We start from the raw sequence: 14,992 nt of genomic DNA, 5'->3' as shown, positions 1-14,992 counted from the left end.
GTGCAGACGGCACTTCCGAGCGCCAACTGGCGGTGTTGGAGCTCAGGGATAATACTGAAAACAGACGAGCCAGAGGTGTAATTGGAGCAACTTTAAAATCTGTAGTAGTGAGAATGTGGACAGAGCAGGAGAAATTGCCGTCCGCACAGCAGGGGAACAGCTGACGTTACTGAACCCCAATAACATGGCAGCAAGTGTTGACTGTGCAGACGGCACTTCCGAGCGCCAACTGGCGGTGTTGGAGCTCAGGGATAATACTGAAAACAGAGGAGCCAGAGGTGTATTTGGAGGAGGTTTTAAATCAGTAGTACAGTGGATGTGGACAGAGCAGGAGAAATTGCCGTCCGCACAGCAGGGGAACAGCTGATGTTACCGAACCCCAATAACATGGCAGCAAGTGTTGACTGTGCAGACGGCACTTCCGAGCGCCAACTGGCGGTGTTGGAGCTCAGGGATAATACTGAAAACAGACGAGCCAAAGGAGTAATTGGAGCAACTTTAAAATCTGTAGTAGTGAGAATGTGGACAGAGCAGGAGAAATTGCCGTCCGCACAGCAGGGGAACAGCTGACGTTACTGAACCCCAATAACACGGCAGCAAGTGTTGACTGTGCAGACGGCACTTCCGAGCGCCAACTGGCGGTGTTGGAGCTCAGGGATAATACTGAAAACAGAGGAGCCAGAGGTGTATTTGGAGGAGGTTTTAAATCAGTAGTACAGTGGATGTGGACAGAGCAGGAGAAATTGCCGTCCGCACAGCAGGGGAACAGCTGACGTTACTGAACCCCAATAACACGGCAGCAAGTGTTGACTGGGCAGACGGCACTTCCAAGCGCCAACTGGCGGTGTTGGAGCTCAGGGATAATACTGAAAACAGAGGAGCCAGAGGTGTAATTGGAGCAACTTTAAAATCTGTAGTAGTGAGAATGTGGACAGAGCAGGAGAAATTGCCGTCCGCACAGCTGGGGAACAGCTGACGTTACCGAACCCCAATAACATGGCAGCAAGTGTTGACTGTGCAGACGGCACTTCCGAGCGCCAACTGGCGGTGTTGGAGCTCAGGGATAATACTGAAAACAGAGGAGCCAGAGGTGTAATTGGAGCAACTTTAAAATCTGTAGTAGTGAGAATGTGGACAGAGCAGGAGAAATTGCCGTCCGCACAGCCGGGGAACAGCTGACGTTACTGAACCCCAATGACACGGCAGCAAGTGTTGACTGTGCAGACGGCACTTCCGAGCGCCAACTGGCGGTGTTGGAGCTCAGGAATAATACTGAAAACAGAGGAGCCAGAGGTGTATTTGGAGGAGGTTTTAAATCAGTAGTACAGTGGATGTTAACAGAGCAGGAGAAATTGCCGTCCGCACAGCAGGGGAACAGCTGACGTTACTGAACCCCAATAACACGGCAGCAAGTGTTGACTGTGCAGACGGCACTTCCAAGCGCCAACTGGCGGTGTTGGAGCTCAGGGATAATACTGAAAACAGAGGAACCAGAGGTGTAATTGGAGCAACTTTCAAATCTGTAGTAGTGAGAATGTGGACAGAGCAGGAGAAATTGCCGTCCGCACTGCAGGGGAACAGCTGACGTTACCGAACCCCAATAACTTGGCAGCAAGTGTTGACTGTGCAGACGGCACTTCCGAGCGCCAACTGGCGGTGTTGGAGCTCAGAGATAATACTGAAAACTGAGCCAGAGGTGTAATTGGCGCAACTTTAAAATCTGTAGTAGTGAGAATGTGGACAGAGCAGGAGAAATTGCCGTCCGCACAGCAGGGGAACAGCTGACGTTACTGAACCCCAATAACATGGCAGCAAGTGTTGACTGTGCAGACGGCACTTCCAAGCGCCAACTGGCAGTGTTGGAGCTCAGGGATAATACTGAAAACAGAGGAGCCAGTGGTGTAATTGGAGCAACTTTAAAATCTGTAGTAGTGAGAATGTGGACAGAGCAGCAGAAATTGCCGTCCGCACAGCAGGGGAACAGCTGATGTTACTGAACCCCAATAACACGGCAGCAAGTGTTGACTGTGCAGACGGCACTTCCGAGTGCCAACTGGCGGTGTTGGAGCTCAGGGATGATACTGAAAACAGAGGAGCCAGAGGTGTAATTGGAGCAACTTTAAAATCTGTAGTAGTGAGAATGTGGACAGAGCAGGAGAAATTGCCGTCCGCACAGCCGGGGAACAGCTGACGTTACTGAACCCCAATGACACGGCAGCAAGTGTTGACTGTACAGACGGCACTTCCGAGCGCCAACTGGCGGTGTTGGAGCTCAGGGATTACAGTTTAGGTGGTAGAAACATGAACAGAACAGGAGACCTGGATACTGTTGCCAACCAATTATTTATTCTGGAAGAGGACAGGCAAATTCATGAGAGATCCAGGCCTTGTTCATTTTGAGAAAAGTAAGCCGGTCAACGTTATCGGAGGATAGTCGCATGCGACGGTCTGTTAGTACACCACCTGCGGCACTAAAGACGCGTTCCGATAATACACTAGCAGCAGGGCAAGCTAGCACCTCCAATGCATACTGACTAAGCTCTGGCCATGTATCCAGCTTACAGACCCAAAACTTGAAGGGAGAAGAGCCGTCTGGGAGTACACTAAGAGGGCAAGACATGTAGTCTGTCACCATCTGACGGAAACGTTGCCTCCTGCTGACTGGAGCCGTCTGTGATGGTGTAGACATTTGTGGCTGCGGGGACACAAAACTTTGCCACATTTCGGCCATACTGGTCTTGCCTTGTGCTGAGGCGCTGCTTCTGCTCCCTCTTTGTGCAGAGCTTCCTCCACTGCCTCGACGCACTGAGCTGCTTTGTAAAGCACTAGCAGCACTGCTCTCGGTTGGAATGGAGAACATGATGGAATGCACCAGTGCGTCTTGGTACTCCTGCATTTTACGCTCCCGGTTCAACGGTGTTATGAGGCTTTGTAAGTTGTCCCGGTAGCGAGGATCTAGGAGGGTGGACACCCAATATTCAGCCGTGTTGAGAATGTGGGCGATGCGGCGGTCGTTTCTCAGGCACTGCAGCATGAAATCAACCATGTGCTGCAGACTGCCAACTGGCCAAGAAACGCTGTCCCCTGCTTGAGGCGTGATCTCTGCCTGCTCTGCATCACCCCACCCTCGCTCTAGATACTGACTACTAGAGCATTGTGTACCTCCCTCCTCTGGACAGATGTCTTCCTCATCCATTGACTCCTCCTCATCCTCCTCACAAAGTGTCCCCTGCCTAGGCCTTTGTGAGGAACCACGTTGCGCAGACTGTAGAGAAGCAGATGGCATTTGTGACTCCTCATCCTCTACCTCTTCCAAAACCTCGTCCCTTAGTGCTTGCAGTGTTTTTTCAAGCAGGCAGATAAGGGGGATAGTCATGCTGACTAGTGCATCATCTGCACTCGCCATCCGCATGGAATAATCGAAGGCACGCAAAACGTGGCAAATGTCCTTCATAGAGGCCCACTAAGTGGTGGTGAAGTGTGAACGGCGCGCACTGCGACTTGTTTGCGCCTGCTGCAGCTGGTACTCCATTACTGCTGCCTGCTGCTCACACAACCTCTCCAACATATGTAACGTTGAATTCCACCTGGTGGGTAGGTCACATATGATGCGATGTTCCGGAAGACGTAATCGGCGATGCAGAGCTGCAATGCGTGATCTTGCATTGCTGGAACGCCACAAGTGAGCGAACTCTATGCGGACCTTGTGAAGCAGTGCATCAAGATCCGGATAGTCCCTCAAAAAACTCTGCACGACCAAGTTGAGCACATGTGCTAGACATGGGATGTGAGTGAGGTTGCCTAGGCCCAGAGCTGCCACCAGATTTTGGCCATTGTCACACACTACCATGCCTGGCTGGAGATTCGCTGGCACAAACCACACGTCGCTCTGCTGCTTGATGGCATTCCAGAGCTCCTGCGCTGTGTGGCTTCGATTCCCCAAAGAAATTAATTTTAATACGGCCTGTTGACGTTTGGCCACGGCTGTGCTCATATTGGTCACCATAACAGGTAACCGTTCACGGGTCGATGTGGAGGTAGACCGTGACGGCTCCTGCAGCACTGATTCAGAGGAACTGGAGTATGAGGAGGAGTCAATGTGTACAGACTGGATTCCTGCAATCCTTGGAGTTGGCAGAACACGTACAGCGCCACTCTCAAGATCTGTACCCGGCTCCATAACATTTATCCAATGGGCAGTGAGGGAAAGGTATCGTCCCTGTCCATGCTTACTGGTCCACGCATCGGTGGTCAGGTGGACCTTGCTACTGACGGCGTTTTGTAGCGCATGTTTAATTTTTCCCTCCACATGATGTTGCAGGGCAGGGACGGCTTGCCTGCTGAAATAAAAGCGGCTGGGCACGTTGTATTGTGGGACTGCCAATGCCATAAAGTTACGGAATGTGTCAGTCTCCACCAGCCTGAATGATAGCATTTCAAGGGCCAGTAGTTTAGCAATGCCAGCATTCAGAGCCTGTGCTCGGGGGTGGTTTGCCGAGTATGGGCGCCTTTTCTCCCATGCCTGTGCTAATGATGGCTGTAGACTGGCCTGGGAGTGTGAGGATGACTGGGAAAGTGGTGCTGTGGGTGGAATTACACTGTGTCTCTGTACAACAGTGCCAGAGATTCTTCCATGGCGATTCTGTGAGGAAGCCGAACCAGCTGTGTGTGAGCTGGAGGAAGAGGCTACAACACGAGCTGAAGAGGTGGTAGGTGGTGCTGTATGTTGGCCTAGGTCTTCAGTGTGTTTTTGTAACTCCACCACGTGCTTGATCCGCACATGTTTCCACATATTTGTGGTATTGAGGTTACTGACACTTTTCCCTCTTTTCACCTTCTGATTACACAGCTTGCATTTGACAAAGCAAATGTCATCTGCAACTGTGTCAAAAAAGGACCAGGCACTGCAAGTCTTGGGAGCGCCCGCTTTGGATTTTGGAAGAGCCATGCTCCTAATGGGTACCGAAGTGGAGGCTACAGGCAACCAAGTCTGCCCCCTCCCTCTCCCTCCTTTTTGGGCTGTTCGGGGAATCTCTTCCTCAGAGCTGCTCCCACCACCTTCCTGTCCCTCACGCCATGATGGGTCAAGGACCTCATCATCTACACCACCCTCTTCAAACAACTGCCTCTCCTGGGTAGTCTCGACAGCACAGTACGCACCAGAAAGTGGCACCTGAGTCTCATCATCAGATGCGTACTGGGGTGTGCTGCTGACCATAGGCACTGGCCCACCCGCCTCTTCAGATTCAGAGGGACAAAACGGTTGCGCATCACTGCATACTACCTCTTCTTCAAATTCTCGAATTCTGCTTGGCTGGCCCCCTCTTTCCAAGCCAAGAGATTCAGAGAACAGAAGTAGAGATGGCTCCTGTCCAGGGCTCTCTGACTGCCTGGGCAATTTGGCAGGTGGTGAAGAGACAGATGGGTGCTCTTCAGTGCTCAGGACCTGAGAGGATCTGGAACTAATTGAAGTCAATGCATTAGCTGCCATCCATCCGACAACGGCTTCAATTTGGTCCTCCCGCAGCAGTGGGGTACGGCTAGCTCCTACAAAGCTGCGCATAAAGGACTGTTCCCTGGTAAAACTGGGGGATGCTGAGTCACTGGTGACCGCAGCAGGCACAGAATCCCCACGTCCTCTCCCTGCAGGCACAGAATCCTCACGTCCTCTCCCTGCAGAAACTCCACGCCCACGCCCACGACCACATGCCTTACTCCCTGCCTTCTGTTATGCACACGCCCGGACTGACTGGCGTGTGCGGGTGTTGTGGTTCCACTGGACCATGGACCGGAGAGTGCCTGGAGGGGCGTGACTAAGTATCTGGCCGATCCGACCAAGGTGGCACGACGGCATACGACGCCAGTGCACCAGGGAGAAACCGGGCAGAGGGACCAGGTGCTACTCCAGGTCAAACTCCGGACACGGGGGTTGACCCACACTGGGATTACTGGAACAGGCAGGTTAGGCTGGCACAGACTGGTGGATGTAAGCAACCACGGCAGGTATGCAGATGGGTGGATACAGGCGAGTATGCAGGCAGGGAGGTACTGGCCGAAAGGACGGGCTGGAGCACAGAGAGGTTAAGACCCAGTACAGACTGGGTCACAGAACCGCAGATGCGGTAGACAACCACAGCAGAGAGGGAACGCCCGAAGCGGTGGGCAAGAACAGAGCAGGACGGGGCTGCAGGAGCAGCGAGCACAAGCAGGGCAGGACAGGACTGCCGGAGCAGCGGGCAGAAGCAGGGCAGGGCGGAAACCGCAGAAGCAGTAAGCAAGATAAGAGCAGAAACCGCAGGAGCGGCAAGCAAGGCAGGAGCAGAGCAGACACCGCAGAGCGGTAAACAAGGCAGGAGCAGAGCAGAAACCGCAAGAGCGGCAAGCTAAGCAGGAGCAGAGCGGACACCGCAGAGCGGTAAACAAGGCAGGAGCAGAGCAGAAACCGCAAGAGCGGCAAGCTAAGCAGGAGCAGAGCGGACACCGCAGAGCGGTAAACAAGGCAGGAGCAGAGCAGAAACCGCAAGAGCGGCAAGCTAAGCAGGAGCAGAGCGGACACCGCAGAGCGGTAAACAAGGCAGGAGCAGAGCAGAAACCGCAAGAGCGGCAAGCTAAGCAGGAGCAGAGCGGACACCGCAGAGCGGTAAACAAGGCAGGAGCAGAGCAGAAACCGCAAGAGCGGCAAGCTAAGCAGGAGCAGAGCGGACACCGCAGAGCAGTAAACAAGGCAAGGGGATAGGACTCTGTTCACAAAGAACAGACAGAGAAGGAAAGGCAGAACCAGAAGCACGCACAGTACTTACATAGAAGTAGCGAGCGTACACTAAATTCACAACAGAGGTACAGAGACGACGAGAAGGAATTTAGGAGTGGGTTCAGACTCTGCAGAAAGACGCAGAAAACAGACATAGAGGGAAAAGGGAGACAAGGTTAAAGTAGAAACGAGGCACAGACAACAGGGAACAGAGGAACGGGAACAGAGACAGCAAGGCAGGAACACAAACAGGACTCTGTTCAGACGGGAACAGATACCGCAAGGCAGGGACACAAACAGGACTCTGTTCAGACGGGAACAGATACCGCAAGGCAGGGACACAAACAGGACTCTGTTCAGACGGGAACAGATACCGCAAGGCACAGACAGGCAGATCTAGGAATACGGCCCCTAGAAGGCGAAAGAACAGGCAAGACGCGTGTTCACAAGAACAGACCACAGTTCAGACACAGAACTGGAAAACAGGCAGGAAAACAGGATAGGACCTGGCATGTCAGAGACAAAAAGCCAACTGACAAGAAACAATGCTCAGGCGCCATCTTGAGGAAGAAGGTGGTATAAATACCCAAAGATGGACAGCAATAGGCTGAAGGTGCAACAGGGGCGTGTCCGCAGCAGGTACAAGAAACAGGAAGTTCAGCGGGCGTCGCCCTATGCAGCCAAAGTGGAGCAGAGCAGAGCACAAGGAAAGAAGCCAGACCAGGAAGCTGGGCAGGAGATGAAGTTTGCGATCTTGCATGATGAGAGATGGAACACCATGCAAGAACGCCGCCAGGTATGCTACAGTACCCCCCCCCCTTACGCCCCCTCTTCTTCAGGCCTGCAAGGATCTTCCGCAGGGAATTTGGGGGCCAATCCCTCTCTTCAAGGAGATTACTTCTATTGTCCACAGGAGGAGACAAAACTGCTCTCATAATCTGGATGGCTAGGATGCGACTTCCCATCCAGCCATCTTCAGCAACAGATAAAATGGGTGAAGTACCAGAAACAGCACACAAAAAAGTCTCTCTACATTTATTTTTAGGCAGCACCCCAAAAAGTTCAGGAGACAACTGGAGGTCCTCTGCCGGGTTGGAGGGGTGCAGAGACTCGGGGGTAGCCTCTGCTTCGGGGTACATCTTGTCAAGCTCACAGGATGAAATGGGCAAAGTATCAGGTACAAGGTGTAGAGAAGACACTGCCTCTTTGTTATGTGGTGGTACCCCGGAGGATTCAGGAAACAACTGGGGGTCCTCCGCCAGGTTTGAGGGATACCGAGACTCGAGGGTAACCTCTGCTTCGGAGTACACAAGGTCAGACTCACTGGAAGAAGCGGGCGAGGTATCAGGTACCGAGTAAAGGAGAGTCTCTGTCCATTCGCTATCAGGTAGCACCCCGGAGGGTTCAGGAGACGACTGGAGGTCCTCCGCCTGGTCGGAGGGGTGTAGAAACTCGGGGGTAACCTCTGCTTCGGAGTACACTAGGTCGGACTCACTGGAAGAAGCAGGCGAGGTATCAGGTACCGAGTAAAGGAGAGTCTCAGTCCATTCGCTATCAGGTAGCACCCCGAAGGGTTCAGGAGACGACTGGAGGTCCTCCGCCTGGTCGGAGGGGTGTAGAGACTCGGGGGTAACCTCTGCTTCGGAGTACACTAGGTCGGATTCACTGGAAGAAGCGGGCGAGGTATCAGGTACAGAGAATAGGAGAGTCTCTGTCCTTTCGCTACCAGGTAGCACCCCGAAGGGTTCTGGAGACAACTGGAGGTCCTCCGCCTGGTCAGAGGGGTGTAGAGACTCGGGAGTAACTAACACTTTGAGGCACCCATTGTCAGGCCCACAGGACTGAGCGGACGAAGTATCGGGTACCGGGTGTAGGGAAGTCTCTCTCCAATTGTCATCGAGTGGTATCCCGGAGGATTCAGGAGGCAACAAGGGGTCCTCCGCCAGGTAGTAGAGGTGTACAGACTAGGAGGTAAACACAGCTTCGGAGCATCCTTGGACATGCACACTGGTTAAAGTGGGTGTAGAATCTGATGCCAGGTGCAGGAAGCTCTCCTGTGTGGACTCTGGATGGGTAGCAGTCTCTTCTGGCTGGAGAACTGGTGCACCACCCACGCACATCACCCGCTGGGGCTTCTCCGGGATACAGGAAGATGAAGCTTCAGTAGGGGCTTCAGGGTTAGGATCATCGAAAGCCAAAAGGAAGGCCACCAGGAAGGCCTGTAGGTCAAGAACGATAGGATCCTGTGCTTCCCATAGGGGGTTGATCCATTCCAAGGCATCACCCGCTAGGTTGGACATTATAAATCCCACCTTAACCCGATCAGAAGAATAAGCATTAGCATAGAACCGGAACTGCAGCAAGCATTGCCACACAAACGCACGGCATTGTTTTGGATCCCCGTAGTACCGTGGTGGATCCGCGGGAGCAGGTGCAGCTTCAGCAGGGACTCCAGGGTTGGGGTCATCGAAGACCATTAGGAAGGCCACCAGGAAGGCCTGCAGGTCAAGGACGATAGGATCCCAAGCTTCCCATAGGGGGGTGACCCACTTCAAGGCATCCCCCGCTAGGTAGTCAATTATAAATGCCACTTTAGACCAATCAGAAGGAAAAGAAAGAGGGTAGAACTTGAAGTGCAGCATGCATTGCTCCACAAATGCACGACTTTGTTTTGGATCCCCATAGTACTGGGGCGGATCCGCAGGAACGGGTGCAGAAAGCTCCATCTGGACGGGTGCGAAATTAGCCTGGAACTCAGCTAGAGAAAAAAAAAAAATTATTTATTTATAATGCACGTATTAGCTGGAAAACGTCTCAGAGAGCGAAGGCCGTGGGGCTCAACGGGAGCCATGGCCTGAGCATGCTGTTATGCACACGCCCGGACTGACTGGCGTGTGCGGGTGTTGTGGTTCCACTGGACCATGGACCGGAGAGTGCCTGGAGGGGCGTGACTAAGTATCTGGCCGATCCGACCAAGGTGGCACGACGGCATATGACGCCAGTGCACCAGGGAGAAACCGGGCAGAGGGACCAGGTGCTACTCCAGGTCAAACTCCGGACACGGGGGTTGACCCACACTGGGATTACTGGAACAGGCAGGTTAGGCTGGCACAGACTGGTGGATGTAAGCAAACACGGCAGGTATGCAGATGGGTGGATACAGGCGAGTATGCAGGCAGGGAGGTACTGGCCGAAAGGACGGGCTGGAGCACAGAGAGGTTAAGACCCAGTACAGACTGGGTCACAGAACCGCAGATGCGGTAGACAACCACAGCAGAGAGGGAACGCCCGAAGCGGTGGGCAAGAACAGAGCAGGACGGGGCTGCAGGAGCAGCGAGCACAAGCAGGGCAGGACAGGACTGCCGGAGCAGCGGGCAGAAGCAGGGCAGGGCGGAAACCGCAGAAGCAGTAAGCAAGATAAGAGCAGAGCAGAAACCGCAGGAGCGGCAAGCAAGGCAGGAGCAGAGCGGACACCGCAGAGCGGTAAACAAGGCAGGAGCAGAGCAGAAACCGCAAGAGCGGCAAGCTAAGCAGGAGCAGAGCGGACACCGCAGAGCGGTAAACAAGGCAGGAGCAGAGCAGAAACCGCAAGAGCGGCAAGCTAAGCAGGAGCAGAGCGGACACCGCAGAGCGGTAAACAAGGCAGGAGCAGAGCAGAAACTGCAAGAGCGGCAAGCTAAGCAGGAGCAGAGCGGACACCGCAGAGCGGTAAACAAGGCAGGAGCAGAGCAGAAACCGCAAGAGCGGCAAGCTAAGCAGGAGGAGAGCGGACACCGCAGAGCGGTAAACAAGGCAGGAGCAGAGCAGAAACCGCAAGAGCGGCAAGCTAAGCAGGAGCAGAGCGGACACCGCAGAGCGGTAAACAAGGCAAGGGGATAGGAATCTGTTCACAAAGAACAGACGGAGAAGGAAAGGCAGAACCAGAAGCACGCACAGTACTTACATAGAAGTAGCGAGCGTACACTAAATTCACAACAGAGGTACAGAGACGACGAGAAGGAATTTAGGAGTGGGTTCAGACTCTGCAGAAAGACGCAGAAAACAGACATAGAGGGAAAAGGGAGACAAGGTTAAAGTAGAAACGAGGCACAGACAACAGGGAACAGAGGAACGGGAACAGAGACAGCAAGGCAGGAACACAAACAGGACTCTGTTCAGACGGGAACTGATACCGCAAGGCAGGGACACAAACAGGACTCTGTTCAGACGGGAACAGATACCGCAAGGCAAGGACACAAACAGGACTCTGTTCAGACGGGAACAGATACCGCAAGGCACAGACAGGCAGATCTAGGAATACGGCCCCTAGAAGGCGAAAGAACAGGCAAGACGCGTGTTCACAAGAACAGACCACAGTTCAGACACAGAACTGGAAAACAGGCAGGAAAACAGGATAGGACCTGGCATGTCAGAGACAAAAAGCCAACTGACAAGAAACAATGCTCAGGCGCCATCTTGAGGAAGAAGGTGGTATAAATACCCAAAGATGGACAGCAATAGGCTGAAGGTGCAACAGGGGCGTGTCCGCAGCAGGTACAAGAAACAGGAAGTTCAGCGGGCGTCGCCCTATGCAGCCAAAGTGGAGCAGAGCAGAGCACAAGGAAAGAAGCCAGACCAGGAAGCTGGGCAGGAGATGAAGTTTGCGATCTTGCATGATGAGAGATGGAACACCATGCAAGAACGCCGCCAGGTATGCTACACCTTCTTCATCTTGGTAGACTGATAAAGATAGGCAGAAAAGTACTAAGGGCTTAGTGTGCTTATTCCTGAACAGCTGCTAACAGGTATAAGAAGCACTAATTTTATAAAGTGTGGACTAGACTTTAATATGAGCTAATGTGGCCTACACAACTGTAAAGTGGAGTGTTTGGTGAACTTTATTTAGGTTTTTTTTGTCACAAAAAGACACTGGATGTGCCTAAAGATGTAATAACGATAGTATCACAAACTTTTTGTAGCTATTACAATGTAGGAAGGTAACCTACAATGCAATAGATGAGGCTACAAAAAATAGGCTAATACTAATCTGGCTGGGGCTGTAGGGCCCAATGCTGCAGAAAGGCTCCTCTATCTACTCCTATATAGTGTGTTTGGAACCAATTTAGCTGAATACGGATGGAACCACCACACTAATAGGAGATATCAGGAAAAATTATGAATTGGCAAAAAAGGACAATGTATGAGGCAGTGACACACACTGAGTGCACAAGACGTGGCTGAAGTACACACTACAGGGTGAGCTGCACTCACACACACAGACCTTGCAAACAGCGGTGAACAGCACAGAGAACTGTGCACTAGCACTGCAAGGCACAGCGATTTATAAAGTAGCTTGGGTAAAGCAGAATAGACCAAATAGGTAGCTAAAACTGTCCCTCAGAACAACAGCGTCCTATCCCTAACTGAATTCACAGCAGAGTGAGCTCAAAATGGCGGCGGCGGCTTTTATAGTGCATCATGACATCATTTCAGCAGCCAATCACAGCCATGCCATTAGTTAAGATGCCTACATGCCTAACAGGATGTGCCCACACTTCTTAGGATCCTCATTGGCTGAATAAAATGAAAATGGCTCATTGCATTATGGGAACTTCCGATTACGGTATACGATATTGCAAAAGTATCGGAATTCCGATACCGCGAATATCGGCCGATACCCGATATTTCAGTATCGGAATGCTCAACACTAGATATGAGTAAAGTAACAATCTTAATATCTCAGTAATTTAACAATCTGTCTTCACTGAATACAGATTTTACCTTGTAATTGAGAATTTTGAAAATTACTGATCAGTCCTAGCAGAGAAAGATGCAGATTTCTCTAATAAGATTTATTACAAAATTTCTTCTTTTCTCGTGTATTATTGATTTATGAAATAGAAATGAAAATGACAATTACTCTTTAAATTTAGAATGAAACTGTACATTTATTTTTGATTTGATTTTACTTGAATTTAATCATATTTAAATCACTGTATGATAGAAATGTTAAGAATATTTTTTTATATTTATGATTAAACATGAGTGATGTCATTATTTATGTACTTGTGTTCCACCCATATAATTGCTTGGAAATAATTGGTGTATGCAAAATAAAGAGTTCCACATCTAAATTTACTGGGCATTGTTACTTTGTTTGACAAGGTAATATTTCAGTGGGTGTACCAGCAGATGGCAGCGTTCTCTGTAAGTTACACAATTCACTTGACCTTCTGTTAAATATAGATTCAGATAAGGATATGCAAGAGGATTGTATTCAGTTTGTAATGTAAAGTAATGTATAATACATGAAAATCATTTAGATTTGTCTGTTTTTAATCTAAAGGTTCACATTTTTTTCTGTACTAGCTACTAATACTCCAGCAACCTGGAGACATAGCAGTATAAAGGGAAATCTTGCCTGTAAGGTCACCATCACCAAGAATAAAATGTCCTTGTTTCAACTTCTGAGCCAGGGGATTAAATGTTCTTGTATGGATAAATCTCTGCTGAGAATATGAGCGGTATAAGTAATGGCCTGTTTGTTATAGACAATAATATTATATAATTATATTTGCTCCTCTTCATTGCAACACCAAGAAGGAAAAATCATGGAATTAAGGAAATCACAGGATGGATAGACATGGTAATGATCTGCAAATGATGAAAAACTGAAACAAAATTTTCAAAACATCTCTATTTACTATTGAGTACAAGTGCCACTAGCAGAAATCCTTGCACTTATGCATCTTGGCTGCTATCAATGAGAATATTAATGGTTGTCTGAGAAATGAATGCAAATCATCAAGATCCACTGCTGGCAGCTCCCTTGCAATTGATGATCAATTATGTCCCAGATGTGCTTCAAAGGTTCAAGGGAGACAAGTCCAGAGGCGGTGCAGGCCATGTGTCACTATTCCTCCACTCAGTGTGGTGAGTGGCAGCTCAGCCATCAAATCTGGGGCAGGAGCGTGCTGAGCTGTCAGTGTTGTGAGTGACAGTCCAACCAGGGCTGGATTTCCTTCAGATGTCTCCTGTTCTGAGTGATTCCCTGGTGATTTAGCTAGCAGTCTGCCAGTTGTAGCTTAGTTCAAGTGGTGTATGCTTGCTCTGTGCACGTAGTTATTGTATTCTGATCTTTGTTGTCTGACCTTGGATTTGCCATTGACAATCAATTTTCTGAGCCCCTTTGTCTTGATCCACTACCTTCCTGGAATTCTGACCTCAGACCGTGACCTGACTACACCTCTGTCTTTCCCCTTAGTTTATGACAATCTCTCTTGGTATTTGACCCAGGACCTCTTGATTTCTCTGCCTGACGGCATGTCCGTCACACCATGGTAATCTTGTAGATTCACCCAAAGGCATTCAGCGCAGCTGAACATTCCTCAGACAACCATTAATAACCTCAATGATAGAAGCCAAAGCGCGTACTAAAAGAATGGTACTGGCATTTCTCCAAAGTGTACAAGGAGTGATACTCACCGACTCTACTCATACGCCAATACGATAATGTCCTGTTTCAGCCAACTAACAACTGCAGCCAATCACAGGCATCAGTGATTGGGTGACCACAAATGGAACATAATTGCTTCCTTCCTGCTGGATACCACTGGAGACTCACATCCACAAAAAGTAAACTGAGATGCACAGACAGTCGAATACAAGAATTAAAGGGAATCTTTCATCAGGTTTTTGCTATGTAATCAGAATACAGCATGCTGTAGGGGTTAAAACACAGAATTCAGCAATACCTCTCTCATCAAGCTCCAAGGTTTTATTTGCTTATAATGATTGTTTTAGCACCAGTAGCTTACCATTGCTGTGACTAGCTGGTCTCATGAGCCTTGGTCCAACACTCTCCCTTCCTGTGATAAGCAGCTCACTGTCTATGGACATTGTATATACAAAGCCTGGTGGGGGAGGGGTTAGTTTTCACAGCTCTGCTTCATTGCTAAATCTAAAAACTCTGATTGTGTGAGAACAGCTGCACTAAGTGATGCATCATTGGATTCAGCTTCTCTTTACCAACATCATGCTGCTCTCAGATGAGGTAGCAAAAACCTGAGAACAGATTCCCTTTAATATGTTATCCTGAGCTTATCTATCTATCTATCTATCTATCTATCTATCTATCTATCTATCTATCTATCTTTCTATCTGTCTGTCTATCATTCTGAAGAAGCAATTGCTGCATATAATGTAATGATAACAACTTTATTTGAATGTAAGAATGCTATTTACACTTTTATCCACCCACAC

This window comes from Phyllobates terribilis, unplaced genomic scaffold (assembly GCF_046119375.1).
Source record: "Phyllobates terribilis strain yellow unplaced genomic scaffold, ASM4611937v1 Scaffold_9__5_contigs__length_417890890, whole genome shotgun sequence".
Classification (NCBI taxonomy): Eukaryota; Metazoa; Chordata; class Amphibia; order Anura; family Dendrobatidae; genus Phyllobates; species Phyllobates terribilis.
Note: the sequence above shows the minus strand (reverse complement) of the source record.